This window comes from Apteryx rowi, unplaced genomic scaffold (genome assembly GCF_003343035.1).
Source record: "Apteryx rowi isolate R43461 unplaced genomic scaffold, aptRow1 scaffold_5, whole genome shotgun sequence".
Classification (NCBI taxonomy): Eukaryota; Metazoa; Chordata; class Aves; order Apterygiformes; family Apterygidae; genus Apteryx; species Apteryx rowi.
In genome coordinates, this window is record NW_020450760.1 from 4,560,242 (window position 1) to 4,578,255 (window position 18,014).

The following is an 18,014-nucleotide window of genomic DNA, read 5'->3' on the forward strand; positions in this document are numbered from 1 at the left end:
GTTTGGTAGATAAATACTTCTTTGTACTGGATGAAGCGAGATTTATGAAAAGCTCTTAGATTTTTTTCCAAACCAGGTAAAAATACCTTAGTTGCTTGTGTTATGCTTCAGTTTTTTTCTTTTTAAGATGACTAGCATAAAAGCCTTGGGTTTTTGTGCTGTACCGGTATATGTATAGCTAGTAAGGAAAAYGCTATGTAAATAATGGTATAACAAGGATTTGTTCCCACAGTAAAATTGGACTCCCTGCTATATGTTTGTATTTAACTTGGTTCATTCTGGGCATATGTTTTTAAAAAGCAGCAATCCCAGGGAATGGACGTTTGACAGGCAGGGCTGTTCTTAGAATTGGCTACCCCTTGGAGTATTGAAATGAGAGAGCTTTGGTTAGTGAATGTCATTGCATTGCCAGTTCATCACCTATTATTATGTGAGCGACTTATCTAAGCAGGGCTGCACTGTAAGACAGCCCCCATAGAGAAAAATAACATCCTGACATGAGCAGAATGGTTTATTGTGTGCCCAATCTAAATAAACAAAGTTGAAAAGAAATCAGAGATCTACTCTCCTTCATCCTGCTAACCACAGAATATATAATGGCAGTGATGACGACCTTTTCCTCTTCACTGGTTTTCCAAAGAGCAGGGGCTTGTGTGCAAGAGAGGAGGGCGAGGGGACAATACAGGTCTTTTCTACCTTGTGAACACAGGAGAGGACCAGGGAGACCAGTAAGATGGGACATGAAAAACTGCTATTTTTGCCTGACTGCCAGCGCTAGCCTGTTCTGGAAGTAGGAGTGGGCCCTGATCAGCAGCACTGGCACAGGCACAATCCTTTTTCCAACAGTGGCATGGCAGCTGTGCCCCCGCAGAGCCTCAGTGCAATGTGCCTGCCATCAGCACAGTGGCTGCAGGGGTCCCTGCTAGTCTGGCTCTCCTCCTGTTTCCTTCCCTCCCTGCCTAGTTCCCAGTCCTGCAGACTATGACTTAATGCCATAATTGACCCTAGCTAATTAATCCTCTAAACACCTCTCTCTTAAGTGCATTATTAGCCCTATTTTGCAGATGGTGAAAATGAAATAGATTAAGTGGTTTGCCCAGAGCCACAGAAGAAATCTGTACTGGTTGGGATTAGACCCAATCAGATATGCAGGACTGACTCCAGACACGCAGGATACTGTTCACTCAAACAGTTCCGTAATTATGGATAACAGTTTAATTTCATTCTGATATCCACTTTTGGTGTTTCTCCTTCAACTAAAATTTCCTTTTGAATTGTCAGCTGGGTAGAAACTGTGAAAATTTCATCTAGGAACATGGTATTAGTGAGCCCTGTGACAGGAGTCTCAGAGCATCATTGCTCAGGAAAGATGTTAACTTCCAAGGTCAAAGGCTAATTCTGGACTGAGAACTGAGACACAAAGAGTTTTAATGTCTTACCCAAGGGAGTCYGTGGCATAACTGGGAACTGAACCCAGAATTTCTGAATCCCAGTCAAGTTCTATAATCACAAGACAATTCCAGGACTAGCTATAACCTACAACAGCCCCTGTCCAAGAATTCAGCCAGGCGCCTCATGATCAGTGAGAAGTAGTTTATTACTGTTGATGAAGTACAGATAACTCTCTAAGTGGGTGAGTCAGTAGGAACCATGTAGTTTTTCTCCAACGAGATGTAACCTGGCGTTTTGCGTATTATGCTGCTTTCTGTTCCATAGAAGCCTGCTTCCTTTTCCGGAGGTCTCTGAGTTTTTGAAGCTCCATTCAGTCTTGAAGGCATAGGGGGAAACTGGCTCCCCATTGATTCAAGGTAGAGATGAACCTTCTTTAGAGAATGACTCTGTTTTCTTTTGACAGTGTTATTTTTCCAGGGCTGAGACTACATCAAGTTATTTTTAGGAAACCACAGCATATGCCAAATATTTGCCTGAGTGCTTTATGACCTTATGGTGAGGCCTTCTAATGGGGGAAAACATTAGCAAAGGATGGCACAGGATTCTGTCAGAGAAGTACGAAAAAAACATGGTTAAGTATTGTGTCATTAAATAACAAATCAACACATCCTTAGTAAGACCAGTCTTACAGGGGGAGGACATGACACACAAAGAAACTTAACAGTTTTCCAGCAATGGATTTTACTCTTAATTTTTAATCTTTAACCATATCTGGTACAGTGCTGTTCTTCCCTACAATAAACTAAGTTGATTCAAGCCCAATTTAACTAAGTACTTCGGCACATGCCTGACCTTGAACCCATGGGTAGTCCCACCAAATAAATATCACACGAAACCACGTCCAAGGAATAGACAGCAGCAAAAACAAACCAAAAAAGAAGACACAATAAAGGCAAAGGAATATAAGGAAACCGTGATCTTAATATACAACTTTAAGGATCAGTAAGAATTTTCATTAACAGTCTTCTTCCTTTCTCTCAAAAAAAAAAGGTTGCCTTTAGGCACGATGGGATTGAAACTAAATCAAATTCTTCCATCGTCAAGGTGCAACAGGAATACCCCAGGCCTTTTTCATCCTTCAGATCCATTTTCTTGGGAAACAGAATCTGAGGAATAGGAACCTTTACTGAAAGTTCACTGATAAAATCTTAAGGAGTCAAATTACTTTCCCCTTCACTTTTATGTGCATAATGCTTCTGTGCATAAAGGATAGAATTTGCATAAGGTTTCTCTTTGAATATATAAGGCAAGGTCAAGCTTAACAAAAAGAGATTGTAGGCGTCAATTCTATCAATTAAGTGAGATAGGATAGTGCCAGACAAAATCTGGGCCATTGCTTAGTGCTGTACTGAAATCTGAATTAGACAATAGGATCAATTTTCCATAAATATGTTTCCATGAATAATATGGTGAGGAAAGTGACATCAATAATGCCACTTCAGATATTCTTAAAATTTAATATGGGAAACTTCATGGAAAAGCTACAGGAAAGAAGGAAGAAAGGAAGGAAGGAGGGAAGGAAAAAGCAAAGAAATAAAACTATTCTATTCCCCAGTTCCAATAAGATACTTGAGTATTTGCTTAACTTTCACTGCATGTGTATTTCTATTAAATTCAATACACTCTGCTGAATAAGACAGCTCATTTCCACAACTTCAATTTGTGATGCACTGTAAGAAAGAAACATATTGAAATTCAGGTTTGCCTGCACACCAGGCTGTCATTAATCTCACATTGCAAGGCCACAGTGTGTTTAATTAATAGAAGATTGTATTACCAAAGGTAAGAATGAAAATTATAGCTTTTCATTTAACTTTCACATTCACACCTGACCACTGCCACAGGGAATACTTAGCTGGTGATCTGTTCACATGATAGTCACAGATTCAAAAGATAAAACAAATATTTTATCAGATGAGTATGAAATATGCTTACTAAAACACATTTGCAAGATTTTTAATAACACTAAGTTTTCATGAATAATCAATGGACATTAAAGACGACAGGATACATTCAGTACATCCTCATTCTACAAAATAGTCTACTTGAGTGGCCAGAAGCAGCTGAATTTGCACCAGTGCTTCGCATAAGACACTGTAATGTCATATATTCAAAGTTACTTAATGACAGCGCTCTGTTATTTCCTGTTTAGTGTAGGTTCTATGTATATCCATATGGGGCTCATCAAAAATCTACTGTGGAGTGACTGATCCACATTTTGGCTGAATACAAGAGCAACTGAACTTCTGTGATGCTGTAAAATGAAATGAGTAATGTTACAGTCAAAAGTAATTTACAGTTTGTAGACTTAAGCCTTGTTTATATACATAGTTGCTGCAGTTTAAACTGGTGCCAACCTCCATTTGGACATCCTTCTGCTTTAGTTGGTTTAGTTTAAGCCTATTTTAAGTGACTTACAAATAATCCAAAATATGACTGTCCACACAGAACCTTCTGTACTAGCTTCACCAAATGAGTTAAAAGTCAGATTTTTAATTGACACTTGCACAGCTCAACAAATGGCCAAGTCTTAGATAGAGAAGGGCCTATATAAGAAGTTCCAAAGGAGGTTCACCTGCTAGCTATTAGTGGTAAGCGCAATGTGATAATTTAGAAACAAGTGCTAAAAGGATTACAGATGGAAGTTATTATATCTAGCAAAAATTACAAAGACTAATAATGAGAACAGAAAAATCCGCATGAGGTTGAACCACACTTATGGCCACATGCATCTCTTTTCTATGATGGTCATTTTAAGCCAAATCTCAAATAACGGTAGGAAGACATGCAAGCGTGTCTTCTCCAGATTCATCTCACTCCTTCCCCTGCTGGTAAAACAACACCTGGAAGACAGAGGAGCCTGTGGTAGGAGCAGCCAGTGCTGGGAGGAAAATTTTCTGGGCTCCCCTCTTTGCTCTCCCTACTTAGCACAGCAACAGCACCTGCTGGTACAAGAGGATGAAGCCTTTAGAAAGAGGAAGCTCTTGTTTCTTGCTAACTTGCAGCTCCCCTGGGGCAGRGTGGAAGACAGATATTTATAGCAGGTAATAAGGAGTTTGCATAAAGCCTGTCTGGGGCAGGCCAAATATATTTTATGGAATCAAATTACTTCAGATTTCCCTGAGAAATCTGTAACTCTGGCCTTCCTTACTATATTGGCACAAATTCTTCATCCTGATGGCAATAAGGTCATTCCATGTATGGCTGCATAAGGAGCTACTGAAGGGTTCCTATAGGTTAATACTTCTTGTGAGCTCATTCACTTTCCTCATCCTGTCAACGCTAGCTGTAGGAACAGGATGCCCATGGGTGATGCCACAGTTTTCCAGAAACATACAGACTGGTGAACTTTCTGTTCCATCTAATTCAACAGTGGTGGTTTGCGCTCGCTGCCAGACGACAAACACTCTGATTTCCATTGACTTTAGGGGAAGTTGTACAGTCTCAGGACCCAGAAGAAAAAAACTTTGGCGCCATGGACTTAGACAAATTCAAGTAGGGCCTTTCAGAAACTGATCAAATCAGGAGATGATCTTTTTAAACCTTGAAGAAATAGAATCCAACCAGCTGGATTGTCCTGATAATTTATGATAAGGGATAAATCCTCTATATTACATCTATCTCGTGGGCATATACATTTTATTTTAAGTGGTAGCAATTAAGAAGCTGAAGAGTTGTAATACTGGTACTTAAGATCATCATTTATGCACTATAGGGTCCTCAACACACCTTGCTTCAGAAAAGTTGTACAAAATGTGAAAGCATCAGAGACTGTATCAAGAAAACACATACACATATGCTTGCATTCATCCACATTGAGGTAAAAATTTAAATACCTGCAAAAAATAAAATATGTACTTAAGAATGTCTCTCAGATGTTTTCCTCGGAAACATCCTAGGAGCTGCAGCCAGGGACAGTATGTCAATATCATTCGTATATGCTTCTAAAGACAACAAAAACATCTCACAGGTAGCTGCTATATGGTAACTGAAAGGACACACTGGCTATTTAGGGCTGAAAGTTGCTGGGTAGACAAGCATTTCTGTAGTAAAGATATCTAAAGAAAGTGGTTATCAGCTTTACAAATTGAGAATCATGTTGAGATCTGTATGAAGTCAGACCCTGATACTGTCTTCCTTGCCCTAACATAATTTATGTATTTGATGGCCTAGCCCACTAGGGAATAGGCACTTAAACGCATATCCTGCTGGTCTCAGAAGCAAAGAAAAAAAATTAACCCAAGCTTTGCAAGTATTTGATTTTCTTTCCTAAGCAACAAAGAAAACAGGATCAAATCCTATCATTGTATTGACCTTAACAATAAATGTGCCAGTGTATTCATTTATTGTTTGCATGTAATGAATAACAGAGTATCCTGCTTTAAATAGATAAACAGGTAATGGTTTGGACCGTCTCCTATGTAAAGTCATATGTTATACAAACACACTCATAAAGCAATGTTGTTGGCTTTATTTTAATCAAGACCACCATTAGGACATATGCATTCCTTTGTCAAGACTGCTTCATTCTGTCTGTGGACAATTGTATTTTTCTATTTGGAAGAACAGGAGCAAAAAGGACACTGAAGTAGAGAAAGCTTTTTGCCATATTATTCTTTCAGGCATATTTGGTACGTGCAATCCGCTGTGCTGCAAAGTTAAAAGTAGCTGATATTGTGTGTTAAGGTAGGATGGGATCAAAGCCCAGTCAATATATACCAATATTTTGAAGTCTGAAAAAAGTTTTAAATTCTGGATGCTCATGCCTGGATTCAAGTCCATTTCTACAAACTGCTTTTTTAATCTAAAACAGGGCACAGTTGTGCGTGTCCTGATTTGAGAGAGGTCATTTTATTGCATTGGCAAAGGAGATGATGTATTTTGTGTCTGGCTCAAACTCTGTTGTACATATATCCACTTTTCAGACTAATAAGTCAGCATTTAGGGAATAGAAGACACTGGTGCACATCTTTTTGGCCACGTGGATGTCTCCTCATATCCAAACCAGGATTCCTTTGGATTAAACTATTGTTCCTCGTCAGCCACAACAGCAGTGAAACTGCTGATTCGCTCCAAATCTGAAACCAGAAATGTGTGAGACCAGAGGCAATATTTAAGGAATGTAAGGTGAGATTTTGGATTTTTTTCACTGGAATATTGAAAGGTGGGTGGAAATGATTTTACCTCAGAGGACGTGTATTCATAGTTCTGGGCTTGTTCTGAGGCAACCAGCAACATCCAGAAATAATAGGTGGGCACACTATCAGTCATGCTGACTCACCCTGTGCTGTTGTTTTCCACACTTCCCTCTATCAGCCTGTTTTGCCATGTCTTATATTTGGACTGCAAGATTTGGGGAGAGGTGGGGCTAGACAATCTGTCTGTTCTGCGTTTGTGCATTGCCCAGTACAGGGACAGGGAAAGTGTTCGGTCTCCTGGATGCAGCTGTAGTATTATCTCTATTGACACGAAGGCTGAAAAAGGTGGCACTGTACTCAGGTGACTAAAATACAGAAAGATCCCAAACTGCGTGGAGCTGAGTCATTTTCACTCTTCTTGATTTGAATGAGAATACAACAACTAACCAATGAAATTATCAGCCTGCAGGCTTAAAATACACAAAAGGGAAAGTTTGTTTTCACACAGCACAATAATTAAATCGTGAAACTCATTGTCACGTCAAGTAAAGCTGGCTACAAGTAAAAAGGCAGTTAAGAACAGATTAGACAAATTTATGGATGATAGGACCGTTGTGTTTTATTAAGCTCAATGGGCCAGATGCAAGCCCAGGCTCATGAAATTCCTCAGATTATGTCTGCTAGAAACTGGGCAGCAATATCTAGGGGAGGATCCCTTTGTATAAACCCTGTTCTTATTCTCTTTCCTAAGTATTCTCTACTCACCAATGTTGGAGACAGAATACTAGTCTAAATAGACTAGTATTCAGACTTTGGTCTGAACTGATATGTGCTCTTATATTCTCAAATGCGGTTACTTAAGATTTAGCTGGATAGAACCAAGAAAGGGATTTATTATTTTAAATTTGGATTATTTGCCTATTTCCGTCTGGATCCTGTTCTTTTTGATTCTTGTAAGTATGGTACCGTGAGTGTCAAATGATGTAGATAGCACATAAAACAGCACATGTTGTCTTAACCATTTTGGTGGGCTCTTTCTGCATTTGACCGAGAAGCATTTTTTAGTGACAATGTAAACAAGTATATATAGTATTGTGCTATGCTAAATCCTCAGCTTAGCTACAGGTTGTGTACAGAATGGTCAACAGCAAAATAAACCTCCAACAGTGCCCAAGGGCATCATTTTAGGGATGCAGTGAGTTGCTCCATCTTCACATACATTTAATCCTTGGTCTCTCTATGGAGACTGCCAGCAAGGCTGACAATTAGAGCCAATTGTGGTGGACTTTTGAAGTTGGCCAGTAATTTAATTGCTGGCTAATAGGTGCAACTTGCAAGTCTGGGAACTTTGTGGTCTCATAACTCTCCCTTTCGTCCCCACTCTAGACCTGCCATTTCAGTGGGTTGTTTCATCAAGGGAAGCAATTATAAAAGCTGATAGCAGTTTTCTCTAAATTGTTGGCAGGAAGCCAGCATTATGCTACAGAGGTGCGGTGCACTGCATCAAGTGGTTGCACTGAGTGACGCTCTGTAATGATGTGATGTGGCTATGTGATTAAATACTGGCTTCCTGCCGAATCATTCTCCCTGGGAAACAATTGTCATTGCACTTAGCATCTCTCCCAATTTGAGAGCAATGTGCCCTGCTTTCACTAGAAGGGAAAGGCTTTTATTGCTAAGGGTGAAAACCTCATGTCGTTAACTGGTCCCTTCTTCAGATAAACTCTTCCCGAGGACAAGGACATGAAGGTTTGGTCTAAGGAAGGTTTTTCTTTCAATGGGACACCTTCAAAAACAGTGAAGAAAATGCTCAGCAGGGAAAAATGGAGGTGCTGACACAATTTGTGCTCTTTCCTGACTGATCCTTCTACCCATTTTCCTCTCCCAGCCTCCATTTTCTTTCCATTCCCCATAGCCTTTAGTATAGTCCACACCCCCTCTGAAGAAGGGAGAAAGACCTCTTTTATGGCTTGTGTCTATTCCACAGGACTCAAAGAAACCATCCAAATGGGCTGGAAGTTACTGTGCAAAGCTTGGGGCAAAACCCACTCCTCTCACATGTGCTGCTCCCCTTTCCACCTCCTCCCAGGGCCAGTCACTGTCAGCCTCCCTTCAGTCCTCTGCCAGGCTGGTTTTGGGGCAAGAATATAAGACCCCTTCCCCCCTGCCCCATCTTGGTGAGGAAGAAGGCTGGTTTCTAGCAGACTTGATAAAAGGTAAACCTCCTGCTGGGCAAAGGTGAGAGAATGACAAAATAAAACCAACCATCATTTGCTTATCTTAAACTCCCTTGGAAATACTACCAGAAGTAGAAATTTCCTTCGTGTTCATCAGAAATCCACATATATACATGAGATAAATCCAGAGCCCTGGCAGTTCTCTAATTAATCCCTATTGACCTATTAACCTTAAGGGACAAAACAGCTATTCCAGATTCCCAGAGCTCGGTGGAAATGTATCTCTTGCTTTGAGCCAAAGCTCTCAGGGTCCTTGATAGACAGAACTCAGAAATGGAGACAAAAGAGAGGGGACGCCTCTCTTATACAGCTAGCACCATCTAGTGACAGCTACTAAAGGGACCTCCAGCAGGCTATAAGATTAGGACCTAAAGTATCCTTCAGTGCATATTAATAAAGCCAAGAGAAATGCAAAAATTTACAGAAAAGAAAAAAATAACATTTTCTTTTCTGCCAGTACTGGCCTGCCTGTAACAAAATAGGTTCTATATGCATAGCTTTATGCATGCCTTCTACAGTCGTTGAGTTGGTATGTGATCAGCGAAGCCTTCCCACAAATGCACAGCTGCCGTGTGCTTCCAATATTGGCAGCCAGGTCAAAATTATGATACACACTGCTCACATATTGGGCTGTGTAATCAGTCCTTGAGGCACTGATAGGTATGTGTAAATGTACAGTAAGAAGAAAAGGTCCAAAACAGAGCCATAAGAAAATTTCTGAGGCACAGACTCTACTGCGTGCAGATCTGCCTTTTGCACAGGTCCAGAAATGTGCACAGAGCAGTACTCCATCAGTGGGACCGAACTTCATCCTTTTAGGATATTGTACTCTCTGAAATCAGTTAAAAAGAAGATTTATATAGACACACATGAATTCTGAACCTCAGTGAAGAGTATCTCTTTTATCAAGGGGCAATTATGAAATGTGATGGCGCATAAGAATCTATCCAGGGTCATATTGCTAACTGTTGCCTTTGAAAATTATAGGTACATTAGATATTGAGTTAATATTTTTCTTAGCAAATTCTTTGCTTTCTCCTTGCAGTATTCTCTTGAGTACCCGTTACTAAACTTGCCAGGATATCAAAAAAGAGGTTTGTGCTATCTCATGCACTAAAACTGACAACACTTTCTTAAGACTTCCTTCACAAATAATCCCAAATTCTCCACTCAGTCAAACTGATACAACTCCTTTGAAATTACAAGCTTGTTTCAAAAGCTGTGCTTATATCACCTTAGGATTCTTTTCTTTCTTTCATACTAGTTCAGGAATTAAAAGGCACAGCATCCCTATTCCTTAAGTTAGGCACATCATACTTTTCTTCACATTTATTGCTGAATAAATGGAATATGTTTTATTACTGTAAGTCTCATTCACAATATCTGAAAGAAATCTTAATAAGCAGCAAATATGTACATTGCATAAACTGATTTTCACTTCTCCTTCTTACTCTATCACATTTCAGAAAAGTTCRTTGCCTAGGACAAAATAAATCCAGTCAAACAAAACAAATTGCCTACGTCTTTAAATTGGGTCAGATCCTCAGCTAGAATTAACTGGCATAATACACCACCCTGGCTTCATGTTTCTTGACTTGGGAATAAAATATTCACCATAAAGAGATCATCACCACCTTCATCAGATCTTTTCTTTTTTTTTCATGCAGTTGCTAAATTAATGATTATGTGATTTATTTTGAACTTTTTTTTTGAGGGCGTTGTGCAGTTTTTCTACTAAAAAAAAATAGTGATAAATATCATTTGAATGGCTAAATATATATCATTTGAATGGGAGGCTGTCCTAACACATATCTGGGCAAGTGTGCCCAGAAGAGCCCCAGAGACTGTAAGATCAGCTTTACATCCCACTATCAATCTACTGATATATTATGACGCATAAAGAATCTAGCCCGAATCTCCCAGTACACCTCATTTGATGTACATRTTCACTCACTTCCAACCCAAAGTTTCCTATATTTCATCTAAATTTTGCACCTTATCTTTTCTGTTGAATAAGATGTCCATCTAGAAAAAGAACCTTGAGACAGAGGAGTACCAAAATAATTATTCATGCAAAAATAACACATTCTGGATTGCTCTATGTTTTCCATCTTAAAAAGACATTTGGAGAGAGGGAAGGCCTTCATTTTTTAACTATATCATTGTAATTACAATTACCACTACTTGGCCTTGCCAAGTTGAGAACTATGACTCAGCTGTTATTAGGCCTTCACAAGTACATGCAGGGATGATTCTGAAGGCATAGAATGGGAAGGCAATCCTCTGGCTTTAATATTCTCTCATGTCTTGGTTGTTCCCTGTCACGCATTTACATCACACCATGCATTGTGCCTGAGCAGGACTGTTGTTTTCTTTGAGGCAAAAAAAATTACCCCCTGACTCCAAGTGTTTAAACCAGGTTCTAAAAAAAAGGGGGGAAAGAAAACAAAAAGATATCCTACTTGACACTGGACCAGAATAAATTCATTTGCTATTGATTTCTTTATCCAGAAGCTTGATCTTCCTTATTCTTTTCTTATACATAAATGGGAACCAGAACACCTCTTCTGCATTAAAAAAAAAAAGAGATTAAAGTATTAATCAAAATCAGATAAATGAGGCAAAAAGCTCAACCCTGCCCTTGTGCCTAACTAATTATTTTGAACAGCTCTGGTCTGTTCACCTCTGTGCTGAGTTGGTAATGTATCCCCCTTTGGTCGATTCAAGATCTCTAGCAACACCTATGGGAGAGTCTTTAATTAATCCTCTGTTACTGTTGTAATTGCATTATCCTGAGGGAAAGCCTGACTAGCCAGGAATATTATTTTAAACATATACTGTAAACAACATATGTCCTCAGGAGAGTTCAGTTAATACAACCATTTTGACCCTTTCACTGCTGGGTGCTTAACAGTTTATTTTCATAACCACTAAAAAGGACTTTTTTCCTTTCATGTGGAGTTATTTAGACTTTAGGCTTAAAAACTATATAGTGCAATTACATATCTACCCATCAAATAAAATAATTSCTTGCAGGCTGCTTAAAATACTTCCAGCTAAATGAAGAAGACATTGACTTTTTGCTCTGTTCCAGTCTAATGTCTCATTATGAAACACAGCCCTTTGTGCCAACAGATTTCTCTCACAGTGGCATAACCTCTAACTCTGCTGTATCTTCCATATATGCTGCAAGGCTGTACAGTATAACCCAGCAGGATCTCTGTGTTCTCCTCATTTCTCTAACACATTTGGTATAAAGGCAGGATTCACATCCTTTGGTGCAAGAGAGTGGGAGTCTGGAGTCCTGCTCCCAGTCCTGCAATTTTTCAAGGAATTTTGTCAATTCTAAAACATTAGTAAAATTTCACATTTCCAGATCAAAATATTTTGTTTTCTAAAAAATTAAGACTTTTTCATATTCCAAACTTAGACTTAAATTTTAAAGGAATTCCTTTTCAGTGGGCTTCTCTATGCCTCATCTCACAAGTTTTCTCTTGTCAAAGGAGAGACATGCAACTTCCTGTGCTTTAAATTTACTGATGGCAGAAATAGGCAGAATATTGCTTGCAATTTTACCAGTACACTAGGAGTCTATGTTCAGATCTGTGAAGTGTCAGAGATTCTCCTGTGGAAAGTGTTATGTAATTGCAATGTATTTTTAGCAAGGATATGAATAAAAAAGCAAAATAGGACTTTGGAGCTGTTTTTTTAGATTGCCCTGACCATTTTTTTTAACTCCCCTTTTCTTACTTCCCTGATCCACCAAGTATGACAGGTGCGGTTTAAAGAGATCAACATATTAGATTACATGCACAAGTTTATGAGAGTTCAATCTCTAGCACAGTTTTTAAAGCCTTCACTTGTTTTAGGTACTATCCAGTGATGTCTATAAAGTACAGGTGGCTTCACCTTGCTTTATGATTTCAAAGACTGATACAACAGCCACAGTTAGTCACTGGTCTGTGCACATTTCCATTCTTAAATATTTTGCTTTCTCATTTGTGAGTCAACTGCCCTATAAAAAATAGCTTATCCAGTACAGTACTTGCACAAGTTCTTTTCATACACTGTTCTTCTGCACTTTGAAATCTCAGTCTGTCCCAGGACCTGAAGAGCCTCTTAACATGGATATTCAGATAAACATTCAGGCAAGCCTCCTCTCTTCTCTTGCTCTTCCCCCCCACCCCGCCTTAAGTATTTCAATAACCTTACCTCAAAATTCAGAATGAATATTACTTGTAGAACAAACACAATGAAATAAATCTTCTCACTGGGCCAGTCTGGGAAATTAAACATTGGTTGGATTGCACCCAGAAAAGCATGAGGAAAACATACAACCACAAACAAAACACAAGTGACACAAACTCATTACCTAGAATGGGCGGATTAAAGCTCTTAGGCTCAATAGGCCTAAACTGAGCCCTTCCTCATGTCTCTCCCCACACAAGTATTATCAAACTAAGAAAAACAATGACAAAAAGTCAACAGTTTTGGAGACTTGTATATGGCCAGAAAGACACAGTATATCAGAAAAAAAGAAAAAAAAGGTTTTGTAGTGAAATCATGTTTTCCATAGTGTTAGAGAAAGATCGTGACCACAGTTAAATCATACAGGATTAGACCATAATGTATGAAAAACCTTTTTACAAACAGAAATATTTTCTCTGSATTTAGTAGAAGGTTCAACTGTAATCAATTTATAAAAGGAAAAAGCAAGCAGTACATTTCTTAAACTAACAGTCCTGAGAATATAGTATGTGTATCTCTCTTCTGGAAAATTTATTAAGCATTAGGAGTAGAGAGAGAGAGAAAGAGAGAGACCAAATTGAATSTCTCTGTTCTTGCCAGTTTTTGCTGCTGTGGTGAATTATCACAAACTTCATAAATGTAAGTAAAATGGGACCCTTGAAGTCTCAGTCACTTTATTTCAACAATGTAACCATATTCCAATTTGCACTTGAATTAATGGGAGACTACATAGCTTTGAAAGTTTTAAAGTGCGTGTCACACCTATTATAACACATTTTATTAATCAATGACTTACGTTAAGACAGACCATCCAGCCCAGCTTTCTGCAACTCTTTCAGGAGAATAAAAAAGAAGAAGAAAAAAAAGTATTTGTTCTTTGCATACAGTAGCTCAACAATATCACAAACTGGTTCTGTTAAGCAGACACCTTAGGAATGTGCTATGTTGAACATTCAGCTTCACTTAAATTGACTTCAGTAATAGTTAATGCAAGATATATTATTTTTTTTAAGAACACTAAATGTTAGTTCTTTGATATTGAGGGCTTATTTTCTTCCACTCTTTTTTTCYATACATCATCCCACATGTCCAAGCTCCATCAAAGCAAACATATCCTATCTCCCTTTGATGTTGTCAAATATTAGGATTGGCTTTTGATGATGTTGATATAGTGCTGTTAGTCAATATTCATAACTGTAGCGCAAAATGTTCAAGAAGCCCCCGACACATAATGGGAAGACTTGGTGATATACAGAGTGTAACAATGGAAAAAAGATAGATTTTCATGTGTAAGTCAGAGCAACGCAGGTATCATCACTTTGGGTGCCCTGATGCTGGTGTATTTTCATGAAGTAGAGAAACATAAACAACAGTCTTCTTCTTTTCTTTCCATTTGAATGCCTGGGAGAGCAGGACCATGCAATTACTATGCACATAATAGCAATAGAATTAATAACTTCTATAAAACCTTTATTACCCATATTCATTATAACAAATATAGAATGTAGAAACTATAAATAGAAATCACTGCTTTTGCTGGAGTGCAGTAGGAATATTGGAGCTACATAAGGAAAAGAGCAATATGAGAGGATTTGAATTGGCATCGAGGCCAAGTCTGGGAATATTTATACATACGAGTTTTGTCTGATATTATTTATGTACATAAGGCACAGCAGCCCACAAAACTCTTCAGAAACTTTAGTGAGCCATTCAAGACCACTTCCAAATGAAAAATAAATATATGTCCTATTACCTGGACTTCTTTTATGCATTTCTCATTTTCTGAGACACATCAATGTTATTCTTTGTAAAATGATTCAATGTTTTCTGTTTAAAAGATTGTATACAATCATCAGGTTAAATTCTACCCTCTCAAGTACGCAAGTGGCATAGACTCATAGATGATAATCTATAGAAACTAGAGTTAGAAAAGACTTAGCTAATAGCCCAACAACACAGAACGTCCCAGTGCTATAAATTGGAGTGTTTTGTCCAGTTCAATTTAAACGAAGCAAGCAACCAGACTTCTGAGTTTTCCTTTGGGAGCCTTTCTAAAACACAGTTGAATAGACCTTCCTACCAAGAAGGTTTCCTGATATTAATTCTATATGTTCCTATTCTCAACTTCATCTCCCCCCCAGCCCCTGTGTAGTATCAATAAACAAAATAACATACAAAGAACCTGACCTTCCGAAACTGTAATATATAGCACTTTCCACAATACAGTGTGCCAAACAAACAGCCAGGCTATAAAGACAGCAATAGATGTTTTTAATTTTGTTTATTATTTATTTGTTCATTCTGTGAGGTCTCACACAATGTCTGTGGCTGACCTTGAATTAAATTACATTCCTACTCTGCTTATGTTTCTCTGATACACCAAATAAACAGAAGAATGCAAAGCATGGCATTTCGGCATCTTTGTTACCTCTGTATACAGCATAAACAGAACCATTTCTTATTGCTTCTTGTGGAACATTGATGAGCTGCTGAAATCTTTTACATCAGACAAATGGACTTCATTATACAAGAGAGCACTTCATAAGTGCAAACCTTTAGGGATGACAAAAACCCACTGAATTCTCCACTTTCCACCAAAGCTGCCAGCAATTTCCTGGTTTTGGCAGACTTACTAACAAAATTCTGTTAGTGAAGGCAGAAAATCTAAGCCTAAGTCCAGTTGTTGCCAGTCTGCCACACACAGAAAATAGATCTCAACTTTCCACATCTGATCATTGTTTGAAGGGGCATTTAAAAGCTCACATACCGGGGGGGGGGGGGTTCTTTCTATAGTCAGAACATTTAATCCTACTGATATCCAACCCATTCTGAACGAGAAATAGGTTTATGGCAAAGTCACTTCAAATTAAGTTGATGTGTTATTTCATCTCTTAGGTGAAAAATGAGGGCCTGATTCTAAAAGATGTCAATCACCCTCAGAACTGAAGGCTCTAAACACATTGCTGAAAATACTTAGCACCTTCCAGGTTAAAGCTCTTACTGCTATTAAAAATGTTTGCACATGCTGCACATACAGGAATCTGTATACTTTAACCAAGCTTGGACTTTCCAGGAAAATACTCAGCACAGATTCACAGTGATTTATAATGAATAAATTGCCCTGTTCAAGTTGGATTGCAAAAGTGATGTAAGTGAGTGAGGTTAGGAATGGAGATGGTGGCAAAACCAAAGACAGAGAAGATCTCTAAACACAGCTTCCCATCCAGGGGCTTCGCCATTAATGTGTGAATAGTGTATTTGAGTGATCAGATGCTTCTTTTATGCCCACAGACATCAATAGATTATTATATGAAGTATGAACTGATACATTTCAGAAGACAAAAAAATATTAATTTCTGAGGAGCAAAGGAACGTATGAGTCACAAAGAGAAAAAAGGTCCTTTATTTGTTATCTGGAAAAACATTCAATAGTAGGGTTTTTTGGTTTGTTTGGGTTTTTTTTGTTCTGAGGAAAGCTACAGAATATCCACTTTCTTAAAGAAAAGATTATCTTTTCCTTCACAAGGAAGTGATGTGTCTCCAGGAAGAGTCTCCATATGTAGATGTCAGGGAACAYAGCTGCTAGTCTAGACCTAACCCATTGGCTTTATAGCCAGTTCATGGCATGGCTCTCTGAACTAGGTATGTCAAATTTTGCTCATTCAAGACTGTTTGCCAGCCGTTTTTCACAGCACAGCATACATGAGGCATGTATCTTCATCCATACTTGACACATTGCTAGTGATTGCACTCGTGTAGATACAAGCTGCAATGAAAATCACTTGTGCCACTAACTGGGTTCAGGCTCTTTGTCACATTGTAGGCTACACAGTGCCTAAAAAGATTGATAGCTAGAGATGTAAGGGGACAGAAAGTGTTCCAGAATTAAAAATAAATTCTGAGGCTTCTGTGGCAACAGGAAACTTGAGTGGATCAGGCTAAAGAGACATACAGTATCTGAAGAAGGAGAATGGCCTGGAATAAAAATGCAAGATAAATATTTATGATATCATGGAAAACCTAATGTAAGGGATTTGAGTTAGTACCTTACTATACCTGCCAAGGTTAATTTTTCTTCCTGAATGCAAAAATCTGTTGCTACCTAGTTATGCAGGGGGGTATGCAGCTTTCTAAAGGTGTGTAAAGGTGCAAGCAACAACTAGCAGGAGTCTGAATATAAAAAGACAAGTGTATCAACTGAGCATCTCCCAACATGCTTTTTAACAGATGAAAGAAAAGGCCAAGTTCAAATTGTTTAAGGCTCAGTGAACATGATCTTCAAGAACTCTTTTCAACTATTTGACTGATGGATCACAAAAGTTTAGTTCATTTGGGTTTGGGATTTGAAGAAGGATTTTTTTTACGGTCTTCCTAATACACTGGAGTTTGTGCTGGATTCTCTATATCCAAAACTGCCAAATAAAACACACTTTCCTTCTTTTTACCTATCCACAGCACATACAGAAAAATAAAAATGAAAATAAAAATTAGGATACACATAAAATCTCAGATTTTAGACTTTGTAAAATACTTCTATCTAAATGCAGATTTCTGGAAAAATGTCCTAGAAAATTTACACCCAACATGCAAATCTGTGCTGCATGGAGAATTTCCAATCAGAGCTCTTTTRAAAAGAATGGCATTCATTATGTTGTGATTTGAGTACCCAAGAGAATTGAGAAATACCCTGTTCTCTAGTTATCCAAGGCTCAGGTTCATTGGAACCAGTGTTACACTTTTCTGTAATAACATGCCCTATATGTCAGCTTAGACATAAATTAGTCCCTTTTTTAACACAGTGATAATTCTGTTTCCATACTTACTACTGTAGTCAAAAACAGAGCTATCATTCATAGAAATATTTAGTAAAGATATAGCCAGCAAACATCTTTCTTGTCTTAAAAACATTGGCTTCAAAGGGCTTAGACCAAGTTTTGAA